The following is a 13,378-nucleotide window of genomic DNA, read 5'->3' on the forward strand; positions in this document are numbered from 1 at the left end:
AATAATGAACCACCAGAAAGAGAAACTAATCCTCTTAACAGTTGCATCAAAAATATTTAAATACCTAGAATAAACTTAACTAAGCAGTTGAAAGATTTGTACACTGAACACTGTAAGACACTGATGAAAGAAACCGAAGATGACACAAATAAATGGAAAGATATTCCATCCTCATGGATTGGAAGAATCAACACTGTTAATATGTCCATGCTACCCCCCAAAACAATCTACAGATTCTGTACAATCCTTGTCAAAATTTCAATAGCATTTTTCACAGAAATAGAACAAGTAATCCTAAAATATGTATAGAAGTATAAAATCCCCCAAATAACCAAAGCAATCTGGAGAAAGAAAAAATCTGGAGGCATCACATTTCCTAATCTCAAACTATATTACAAAGCTATAGTAAACAAAACAGTATGATAATGGCATAAAAATAGACACAGAGATGGATGGGGCAGAATAGGCAGCCCAGAAATAAACACACACATATACGGCCAACTAATTTACGACAGAGGAGCCAAAAATACACAACAGGGAAAGGGCAATCTCAGTAAATAGTGTTGGGAAAACTGGACAGCTACATGCAAAAGAACAAAACTAAACTATTATACTATACCCCAAAATGAACTTAAGACAGATTAAAGACTTAAATGTAATACCTAAAGCCATTGAACTCCTAGAGAAAAAACAATGGTGGTAAGCTCCTTGAAATCAGTCTGGACAATGATTTACTGGATTTGATACCAACAGCAAAGGCAGCAAAACCAAAAATGGACAAGTAGGACTATTTCAAACTGAGAAGCTCCTACACAGCAAATAAAAAGAACAAAACAAAGAGCAATATGCTAAATAGGAGGAAATATTTGCAAATCATGTATCTGTTAAAGGGTTAATATGCAAAATATATAAAAATTCAACAGCAAAAAAATATTTTATTATAAAATGGGCAAAGAATCCATACAGACATTTTCCCAAAGACATAGGTGGCCAAGAGGTACATGAAAAGATGCTTAGCAACTCTAAACATCATGGAAATGCCAATTAAAACCACAATGAGATATTGCTTTACATCTATCAGAATGGCTAACATAAAAACACAAGAAATAATACGGATTGACGAGTATGTGGAGAGAAGGGGACACTTGTGCACTATTGGTGGCTATTTAAATTGGCAAAGGAAGTATGAAAAATAGTAGAGGTTCCTTCAAAACTTAAAAACAAAACTACCATATAACCCAGAAATTCCATTTCTGGGTATTTATATGAAGGAAACAAAATCACTAACCTGAAAAGATATCAGTACCCGCATACTTACTTCAGTATTATTTACATCAGTCAAGACATGGAACCTAAGTGTCCACCAAAATATAAATGGGTAACATAGTATACATACATAATGGAATATTACTCAGCCATAAGAAAAGGGAAATCCTTCCATTTGAACCAAAGCAGATGGATGTTTAGGGCATTATGCTAAGTGAAATAAGTCAGACAAAGTACTATATCATCTCACTAAAATGCAGAATCTAAAATAAATAAATAAAGTCATGGATACAAAGGATAGATGGGTAGTTGCCAGAGATGGTGGGTTGGGGGGTGGGCAAAATGGACAAAGGTGATCAAAAGACACAAACTTCCCGGTATGTGATAAATAAGTCCTGGGTATGTAATGTACAGCATGGTGACTATAGTTAACAACATTGGTATACATTAAAAAATTGCTAAGATAGTAGATCTTAAAAATTCTTATAAGAAATTTTAAAAAATTAGTAACTTTGTATAATGATGGATATTAACTAAACTTATGCTAATCATTTCACTGATTATCTGTACTAGGTGCAGATATCTTTTTGAGACAGTGATTTCAGAATATATATATATATATATATAATATATATATATATAAAATATATATACTTATAAGTATATATACTTTATAAATTATATATATATTATTTGTATTTATATATATTTGTATATATATATTATTTGTATTTTTGTGTGTGTATATATGTGTGTGTGTGTGTATATATATATATGTATATATATATATATATATATATATATATACATATATATAGTAAGATGTTAGCTTGATATTCTAGCTTCTCCAGCTCTGTTCAGCAGGTAGGGTAGATAAGGAGTAAGCAGAGTGTTGGTCTGGGAGAAGGCTGAGATTTTAGGATAGTAGATCTCTTTATTCTTGTGTTGTAATTGCTTGTTTACATGCTATTGGCCTCATTAGATTGAGTGATCCCCAAGTTTATGTCTTTCTCGTTGTTTCCCCTGCTTAAGTCTTTGACATATAAGAGCTGATTAGTGGATGTTCAATATATTTTCCTTATGAAAACAAATTTATAAATTACTTCATTGGTTTTTCTTCTCCCCTTCACCCCAAACATATAGCTGATACCTCAGACAGATTTACTTATAAATTATATATTACAAAACTATAATCAGGTTTTCTATGCAAGTTCTTTACATTTAAATGGAACAAAATAGTATTTTCAAAAAGTAATTACACTCTGTTTACTGAGCACTCATCAAATGAGTTCATCAAAGCATCTTTTAATAATGTCATTCATGAAATCTTGCCATTTGCAACTACGTGGATGGAACTGGAGGGTATTATGCTAAGTGAAATTAGAGAAAGACAAAAATCACATGACTTCACTCATATGAGGACTTTAAAAGACAAAACAGATTAACATAAGGGAAGGGGAGCAAAAATAATATAGAAGCAGGGAGGGGGACAAAACAGAAGAGACTCATAAATATAGAGAACAAACTGAGGGTTACTGGAGGGGTTGTGGGAGGAAGGATGGGCTAATAGGGTAAGGGGTGCTATGGAATCTACTCCTGAAATCATTATTGCACTATATGCTAACTAATTTGGATGTAAATTTAAAAAAAAAATAAAAAATAAAACAAGTTAAAAAAAAGTAATGTCATTCATGGGTTCTTGAAAATACTATCTTCTTCTAAGCATAAATACGGGAGAGGGGATGAAGTCTATGTTTCTCCAAAAAATAAAAATTAACCCCCCCTGGGAAAGATAAGTATGTGCAGAATTCTATGCTCTAAGAACTCCTCATACTATTCCACAAGAGTTGGGTTGCTTCCTTTGGAAAACTAGAAATCTTTCTTTCTCCTATGATTGTAAGTAGTAACTACCATTATTATCTAGTGATATCTGGTGCTTAGCTGTGATAAATCCATAAGTGAAGAAACATTTTCTATAAGGGGTAAAATCAACTCACACATCAACACCAGTGAAGGAATACTGCATTTAAAGCTCTTTCTAGGGGTGCCTGGGTGGCTCAGTTGGTTAAACATCTGACTCTTGATATTGGTTCAGGTCATGATCTCACAGTTTGTGAGATAGAGCCCTGAGTTGGGCTCTGTGCTACTTGGGATTCTCTCCCCACCTTTCTCTTTGACCCTCCAGTGCTTGTGAGTGCATTCTCTCTCCTCTCTCAAAATAAATAAATAAAAATTAAAAAAAAGTCTTTCTGAAGGTGCTGTTATAGTAAGCAGAACAGTACATTTGCATTTGCATGTATTTATCATTCTGTGTTGTGTGCATGACTGCCAAAAAATGATTTAAAGGGATAAAAAATGCTATTTATAATCCTAGCTTTTTTTTTTTTAAATGTTGTCCTTACTATAAACAAGGAAAGCTGATGGAATGTTTTGCACTCTTTGCCAAACTCTGAAACTAATGAAGCCTCATCCACTAAGCCACTTGGAAACTATTTGCCCTGGAGTCAATGAGGTCTCTTCCATTTTGCATGAAGTGTCCTTTGTTAGGGCACTGCTCAATGTGACAAAACTATGACTCATAACTAACTATTTGGGTTTAGTAAAATGCATATCCTCAACAGGTTAAAAAACTTTTCTATTATTGTAAGTGAATACAATAAAACCTTGGACCGTGAGTAACTTGTTCTGCAAGTGTTCTGCAAGATGAGTAAACACTTCTAATAACTTTTAACTTGATACATGAGCGATGTCTTGCAATATGAGTATTATGTGATACCGAATGTCATATGATCACAACTGAGCCAATGGTTCTTCTCTCTCTCACTGCAGGACTGTGGGTGATCATCTCCCATGTTGGGATGGTTGGTCTCAGGCCACGGTGTTTGGCAGAAATCAGTGATTTTTCAGAACGTTGGAAGTTGCCCACAACTGGCGCTAGTGTATTTTTTGTCACTTCAAAGCACCTATGGACAGTCCTTTGCTTTTCCATACAAGAGTAAGCTCAGGAATGCTTTGCTTCATTCTAGGTCAGGCTGCACACAGACATAAACCCTTTCTTTTGCTGCCTTATTGCCAGTTACATTAAATACAGTATATGACAAGAGTTTATTAATATTGTACTGTAGCTGACATCCGTGCGAGTGTATATACTGGCCCCCATGCAGAAAAAGGTTGAAAAGGAAAGTGGTAAGAAGAAGATGATTACTGTGGAAGTTAAGAAGGAAATCATTGAGTAGTACGAATGAGGTATCGAGTGGCTAAAATTGCAAAATTTAATAAGAAGTCTACGTCTGCATCTTGTCTGCAGAGGAGGAGGAAAAGAAGATGGAGGAATCCCTCACTTCAAATGAGATTAGGGAGATGTGTAAAATGTGGGAAACAGTGGACAATTTTGTAGAAAAGCACCACCCAAATAAGGCCATAGCAGTGCGAGCAATGAATCTGTTTAATGGCAATGCAATGTCACATTTCCACAAAATCTTCAAAAGGAGGCAAAAGCAAGTGTAATTGGATAGGTTCCTTGTTAAAGCTGCATGAAAAGAAAAAGATTCCATTGAGCCAATAGATAGCAGTGATTCCATTAGTGATAGTGAAAGTTGTCCTACCCAATAACCCTCCTCTCTCTTTTCTCCCTCACACCAGCCACAAAAGTTTTCAAAGGTAAGTTCAGGTTAATTTATTTTTCTTCATATTTTGTATTTTCTTTATTATTTTGTATTATATCACAGTATTATAATCATTCTTTTATGAATATCTTTGGGTTGTGGAACAAATCATCTGAGTTTCCATTATTTCTTATGGAGAAATATGTATGAAGTTTGCTTTGATATACAAGCTGCTTTGGATTACAAGCATGTTTCTGGAACAAATTATGCTTGCAAACCAAGGTTTTACTGTACTTTGTTTTACACATATTCGTTTACAGGGGAAAGACTGGCTTTGAATTCTATTTTTCCCTGTTACCAGCTACATAATTTGGTGCAAATCCTTTAACTTCTCTGAGGCTCATCTATGTAATTAAAAACCTACACCTCTTATGATGTTATGGAAATTAAATGAGATAATTCATGTTCCATTAGCACCTGGAATAGAGTAAGCATGAAATAAATGATAGAACTGAGATCTATTAATTTTAACAATTATAAAATAAATTATAATGTAAATAATTATAAAAATAATAAAAAACATCAGAACTTGGGAAGACATGTCACTATTACCAAATGGTTTAATTTTAAATAGCATTCCTCAAATTTGACAACAATGGAATTCAATAAGCATTTATTGAACAATTATGACATGCTGGGCCTCAGGCCAGGCCCTGGCATCATTAGTGATGTTGGCTGTAGTCTTAAAGAAGTGGATAGTCTAGCAAGGAGACAGACACATAGACTCTAACCTCCAGCAATAAGCACAATTAAAATAACAGCTAACTGTTGGGTGTTTACCAAAAGGTAGGGATAATATTTTAGCACTGTATATATATTTTCTGATTTCCAATAAAAAATAACCGTACAGGGGCACCTGGATGGCTCAGTTGGTTAAGCATCCAATTACAGCTCAGATCATGATCTCACTCACGGCTTGTGAGTTTGAGCCCTGCATCAAGCTCTGTGTTTACAGATCAGAGCCTGGAGCCTGTTCAGATTCTCTGTCTCCCTCTCTCTCTGTCCTTCACACACTTGCACTCTCTCAAACATAAATAAACATTAAAAAATTTATTTAAAAAAAACCCCTACAAAACAAGTACTATTATTTCCATTTTATAGTTGAGAAAGCAGAGATACAGAGAATTTTAAAAACTTGTGTAAGGTCACCCAGGTAGTAAGTGATGAATCTGAGACTTGAATTCATGGCAATCTGACATAACAGCCAGCAATCTTAACTATCATGTCTCCCTACCTCTTATATTTTCAAAAACATTCAATAGCAACAGATATTTATTGAGCACTTGTCACCAGTGGGGGCATTAAGGATACAAGAGAGCATAAATCAGACCCGAATTCTGTACTCTGGAGCTTGTAGTCTAGCAGAGAAGACAAATATTACTCACATAACTGCATGAATATATACATATATGCTACGATAAGTGTTAGGAAAAATCATAGGTGTTAAGGAATGCATAATGTATGCAATGTTATTGGAGAACAAGGTACACAATTAATTCTGCCTGAAGTGGGTGAGGAAGGAAGGCCTTTCAGGAAATGAGAACAGGAGAAAATATATATAAGAAGCCTGAAATGACTGAGCATGGAGAGGAAGAGAAGAGAGGGTATGAGTTGAGGCTGAAGGGTGGGGCTGTGGTAAAACTGCTGAAGGCATGTATACTGTGCTAATGGGTTTGATCTTTACTCATTATTCAGTGGGGAAAAAGGCATTTTATAATAGCTATTTTGGCCATGGTGTGGAAGGAAGGGAAAACTAGGGTGATACTGATATATTTTTTGACTGAAACTCCCACAAGCACTAACCTTTATTGATAAAACATAATACCCCAGATAATATTCATACTTTTTTCATCTTTTAACTTTGATATTCATGAAATAAAGCATGTTAAATGGAAAATTATTGGTTGCCTTCTCAGAGCTCATATCCCTTCTTCTCCTATGCCAATGTCCCCAATTTCCACTGGTATTCCAATTGTATTCCCAATTTCCTAACAAAGTGACCTCTCTCATGGCTCTAAGAGTGAATCATGTGATCTAGACCAAGCCAATTAGCACTCCTATCTCCTAGCTATGGTAATGTCATCAGGAAGGTGAAGCTCTGGAATTCTCCTGGGAATGTTGAGACAAAGGTGCTCTCTTGTCAATCAATACCAGTTCTGCCAAACAGGTTAATGAATGACCTTAAATTGATAAACTGTAGCTTTCAGCAACAAAGTGCCACCTGATGATTTCAGAGTTAATTTGGTTTATGTTTAAATCAGACATATTTTCAGATTAAAAATAGAGTTCATATGGAATATGTAAGAATACCTTTGGATTCAAATACAGCAAACAAAACCATTCTAATTTATTTAAGCAACATAGGGAAATTATTGGCTCACATATTAAAATCCCTAGAAATACTGTGAGCTTCTGACAGTTAAATTAGTCAGTTAAATTAAGATGGGAAATTAGGGGTGCCTGGGTGGCTCCGTTGGTTAAGCATCTGACTCTTGGTTTTGGCTCAGGTCACGATCTCACAATTCCTTAGGTTGAGCACCACATCAGGCTCTGCACTGTCATACTTGCTGTCTGTCTCTCTCTAAAATAATGATTATGGGATAAGTTTACTTTCCCTATCCACATTGTCTATTATTATTTTTGCGTTAGCCTGCATCTAAGTAGAGGTCAGAGAAATTATTCACTTGAAAACCGACTCATCAGATGAAAAGGTAAAGCTGAGAAAGCAGTATGATTTCTTAATTATAGGAACTGTAAGAGGAGTGCTATTCTAGTAGGCATAATTTGAAGAAAAGAAAAGTATTAAACAAAGGGGAATGTAATTTTCAAGTAAAATGATAAATTCACCTGCCTATAGCTAATGAATAATACGTGCCTTATAATCATTACGTAAATTTTTTTTTTTTAGTTTATTTATTTATTTTGAGAGAGAGAGAGAAAGAGAATGAGTGGGACAGGGGTAGAGAGAGAATCCCAAGGCGGTTTGCACTGTCAGAGCTGAGTCCCATGCAGGGCTGGAACTCACAGACTGGGAGATCATAATCTGAGCTGAAATCCAGAGTCTGACACTTAACTGATTGAGCTACTCAGGTGCCTTTAATAATTACGTGTTTTAAAATGACAATATAGTTGTAAAATAGGCCAAACAGAATAACAACAACAACAACAACAAATCAAACACATAAATTCTGAGCTTTAGTATCTGGTAATGGTAATAGCAATTGATGAAAGTGATCAGTAACGACAATAATTCAGGTGTTTACACTGACCTATCACAATTGTGATTTTACATTAGGAGTTGGAAAACTGTTTTTGCAAAGGCCATACAGTAAGTATTTTTGGCTCTATGAAATATATGGGCTTTGTTGCAAATACTCAACTCTGCCATTACAGTGTGAAAGCAATCATAGACATTCTGTAAAGAAATGCACATGACTGTGTTCCAACAAAGCTTTATCATTATTATTTTTTTTAACAGAACTTTATTTACAAAACAGGTGGTGAGTGGATTTGGTCTGTGGGCCATAATTTGCTGACCTGTGTTCTACATCATTCATTTCTTTCAGCTTCTTTTGTGTCTATTTGTGTGAGTGTTCAATCATCACAACTTTGTGCATAAAATTTTATATTAAATTATTTTAAATTATTTGACTCAATTTTTTACATAAATGATACAAATTGGAAGGGAACTGTCATTAGGAAAGGGTGAGTTACTGGGTGAATTTATTGTTCATCACAAATTTTAGCTTTAGGGTTGGCTACAAATAGCACCATATGGTATGGCTAAAACAGAAAACTGTCTTATTTGCCATAAAGTAGAGGACTGAGTTTGAGGTGAGCAAAGCAACTTCAGAGTGAGGGAGAAAATCCTGGAAAGGAAACAGCCAGATAAGGAAAGTCTTACACTGTGTGTATAAATTTTGCCCGCCCTTGGCTGTTCTCGAAGCTACGTGTACACAGGTCAGACTATAAGCAGCAGAGCTAAGGAACAAAGAAACAAAGATAGATTTTGATCTGTTATTTTCCACAGGGAGATAGAGCTTAGATTTTCTGTCCAACCAATATAACAAAATCAAGAAGCTCTACAAGATAGTATTCATGGTATCCAGAATGTAATAATAATTTGTAGACATATGAAGAAATAGGAAAATGTACCTCATATAAGAATGAAAGGTAACTGAGAAAGTCTAATCTGAGATCCAGATGTAGGATTTTGTGGACAAGGATTTTTCAGCAGTTATTATTACTGTACTCAAGAACTTAAAGGAAAATATGGTAATAAATATGCTCAAGTAGGAAATATCAGCAGGAAAACAGAATCTATAAAATAAAATAACATAAAATAAAATAAAATAAAATAAAATAAAGTAAAGTAAAATAAAATAAAATAAAATAAAATAAAATAAAATAAAATAAAATAAAATAAAATAAAATAAAATAAAATGAATTTCTATACAAAACCCCACAATATTTGAGGGAAAAATTCACAACATGGGCTAACAACAGATTTGAGATGACAGAAGAGTCATTAATATTTAAGACAAAACATTAGTTATTATCCCACAAGAAGAACAGAAAAATACCCCTGTGAGATAATATTAAAAGGTCTAACATACAGCTACTTGGAACCCCTAAAAAGACAAGATAGGCTGAGGCAGAAAATAATACTTTAAGAGAAATAATAGTTTAAAACTTCTCTAAATTTGTTGAAAACGTATTTTAGTTAAAATACATAAACATAATTTATAGTTATGAAAAACATAAATTTATAGTTAACCCCCCCCCACAGTAAGCCTCAAACAGGATAAAAGAAAACCAATTTAAACATATTATAGTCAAACTGCCGAAAACCAATGATACAGGTGCAATACTGAAAGACACTGGAGACAAATAAATATTACATATATGGGAACACTAATACAATGATTCAGAACTTACCTTCAGAAAAATGAAACAAAAGAGACCAGAAGACAATGAGTTTAAAGGCAAAAGGAAAAAAAGTAATCATAAATATAGAACTCTTTACTGGTCAAAATATCCTTCAAGACTCAAAGTCATATGTAGATAAATAAAACTAAGATTTCATAGTACACGTGAAACTAATGTGTGAATTATTCCTCAAAACAATTACAACAAAACCACACAAACACAAACACACACACACGCACCTCTAAGACTTCATCATCAGAAGATATATACTATAAAAAATGCTAAAAGAGATTCTGTTGAACAGAAAAGGTAACAGAAACGGATGATTTCTGGAATGAAAAGTGCCAAAAACGACATCTACCTATGTATGTGTAAATAGGAAAGACTGTGTTTCTTTTAACTTATTTGAAGTACATATAACTCTTTAAAGCAAGAATTATAACATTGTGCTGTGGAGTTATAAAGATATCATACATATGCCAATTATAGCATTAAGAAGTGAAAGGAGATAAATTAATCTATGATTACAAAGTTCTTACATTTTATGTGAAGTAGTACAACATTAATTCTGAATAGATGGTGAAATGTTAAGGATGTATATTGTAATCCCTAGAGCAGTCTTTAAAATAACAACATAAAGACCCATAGCTAAAAAGTCAATAAACTAAAATGGAATTTTTTAAAAAGGTGAAGTAACCCCAAAGATGACATAAAAGAAGCAGTGAAATAAAAACAGAATGAACCTACAGAAAGTAAAATGATAGACCTTTATCTAACCATATTAATAACTGCACTACTAAAAGGCAGAGCTCGGGGTGCCTGGGTGGCTCAGTCGGTTGAGTGTCCGACTTTGGCTCAGGTCATGATCTTACAGTTCATGGGTTCAAGCCCCGCGTCGGACTCTGTGCTGACAGCTTGGAGCCTGGAGCCTGCTTCAGATTCTGTGTCTCACTCTCTGCCCCTACCCTACTCACACTCTGTCTCTCTCTCTCTCTCTCAAAATAAGATTAAAAAAATTTTTTTAAATAAATAAATAAATAAATAAATAAAAGGCAGAGCTCAGTCAGAATGGATAAAAAATACTTATATATTGTCTATAAGATATGCTTTTGAAATATAAAGATGAAGAGTTTGAAAATACATGATAGAAAAAGATGTATCCTTTAAAAGTAAGCATGAGAAAGATAGAATTGTTTTATTAATAAAAGATGAGGTAGACTTGAAGACAAAGAGAATTACCAGAGATAAAGGTAAAATATCTTTATGATAAAAAGCTAATTCATCAGGAACATATAACAATTGCATACATGTATATGCCTTAAAACAGAATTTCAGAATAATGAAAGCAAAAAATTGACAGAATTAACAGAAGAAATAGATAATTCTCTAGTCAGAGATTTCATTCATTCATTCACTCATTCATTCATTCATTCATTCATTCATTCATGTTTTTGGTCAGAGATTTTTTTATTTTTTGAGAGAGACCATGTGCCAGCTGGGGAGGGACAGAGGGAAAAGGAGAGAGAGAGAATCTTAAGCAGGATCCATGCCCAGTGTGGAGCCCAATGCAGGCTCCATCTCATGAGTGTGAAATGATGACCTGAGCCCAAATCAAGAGTGGATGCTTAACTGACTGACCCACTCAGGTGCCCCTAGGCAGAGATTTTAATACCCACTAAGCATGTCATAAAAACAAGACGAAAAATATCTCCAAAGATATACACAATTGCTAAAATAACCTTTAAAACATAACCAGCCACCTTGACTTCACAGATATTTGTAGAACATTATAATAAAAAAATTGTAAGATACATACTTTTTTCAAGTCTGCATGTAATATTCACCAAGATAGATCTAATGTCAAGTCATAAAAATAAGTATCAGTAAAAAGATTAAACCATAAAGAATATGTTCTCTGATCACAATGGAATTAAAAATTAATAACAATGAGATATATAGGAAATGTTCACATATTTGAAAATTAAACATCACACTTCTAAGTAATCCATATGTCATTCAAAACAGAATAATAATGAAAATATGCTAAAATTTTTGTGATGCAGCTAAGGAAGTATACAAGAAGAAAAAAATTCCGTCCTTGTGTTCTACCTTAAGAAACTACAAAAAGAGGAGCTAAGTAAACCTATCATAAAAGGAACAAAGCTTCTAGAAGAAAACAGGAGAATATCTTTGTGAATTGAAAATAGGCAAAGATTTCTTAGGACTAAGAAAGTAATAACCATAAAAGAAAATAATCAATAAATTAGACAATCAAAATTAAAATCCTAGAGGAGAATATAGGTAGCAACCTCTCTGACCTTGGCTGCAGCAACTTCTTACTAGACATGTCTCTGGAGGAAAGGGAAACAAAAGCAAAAATGAACTTTTGAGACTTCATCAAGATAAAATGCTACTGCACAGCAAAGGAAACAATCAACAACTAAAAGGCAACCAATGGAATGGGAGAAGATATTTGCAAATGACATATTGGATAAAGGGTTAGTATTCAAAATCTATAAAGAACTTATCAAACTCAACACCCCAAAACCAAATAATCCGGTGAAGAAATGGGCAGAGACATGAACAGACACTTTTCCAAAGAAGACATCCAGATAGCTAACAGACACTTTTCCAAAGAAGACATCCATATGGCTAACACACACATGTAGAGGTGCTCAACATCACTCATCATCAGGGAAATACAAATCAAAAGCATGATGAGATACCACCACACACCTGTCAAAATGGCTAAAATTAACAACTCAGGAAACAACAGATGTTAGCGCAGATGCAGAGAAAAAGGAACACATTTGCACTGTTGGTAGGAATGCAAACTGGTGCAGCCACTCTGGAAAACAGTATGGAGGTTCCTCAAAAAATTAAAAATAGAACTACTCTAAGACCTGGCAATTGCACTACTAGGTATTTATTCAAAGGATACAAAAATGCTGATTCGAATGGGCAGATGCACCTCAATGTTTATGGAAGCTCTATCAACAATAGCCAAATTATGGAAAGAGCTCAAAAGTCCATCAACTAGTGAATGTGGTATATATACACAATGGAATATTTCTCTGTGATCAAAAAGAATGAAATCTTGCCATCTGCAACAATGTGGATGGAACTGGAGTATATTTATGCTAAGCAAAATAAGTGAGTCAGAGAAAGACAAATATCATGATTTCCCTCATACGTAGAATTTAGCAAACAAGACAGATGAATGTAGGGGAAGGGAAGGAAAAATTAAATAAGGTACAGAGAGGGAGGTAAACCATAAGAGACTCTTAAATACAGAGAACAAACTGAAGGTTGCTGGAGGGGAGATGGGTGGGGGGATGGGCTAAATGGGTGATGGGCATTAAGGACAGCACTTGTTGGGATGAGCACTGGGTGTTGTATGTAAGTGAAGAGTCACTAAATTCTACTCCTAAAACCAATATTATACCATATGTTAACTAACTTGAATCTAAATTTAAAAAATTAAAATAAAATCTTCCCCTTAAAATCTTTTGATTATA

At 34.1% G+C, this 13,378-nt stretch overlaps 1 protein-coding gene across 5 annotated transcripts in view; it reads right to left on the reverse strand.

The window, feature by feature from the left end:
* The window catches only part of FAM13A (family with sequence similarity 13 member A), a 368,680-nt gene that overhangs the window by 152,911 nt on the left and 202,391 nt on the right, over positions 1-13,378 (reverse strand). The window lies entirely within an intron of this gene.

The sequence above is a fragment of the Panthera onca genome, chromosome B1 (genome assembly GCF_046562875.1).
Source record: "Panthera onca isolate mPanOnc1 chromosome B1, mPanOnc1 haplotype 2, whole genome shotgun sequence".
Taxonomy (NCBI): Eukaryota; Metazoa; Chordata; class Mammalia; order Carnivora; family Felidae; genus Panthera; species Panthera onca.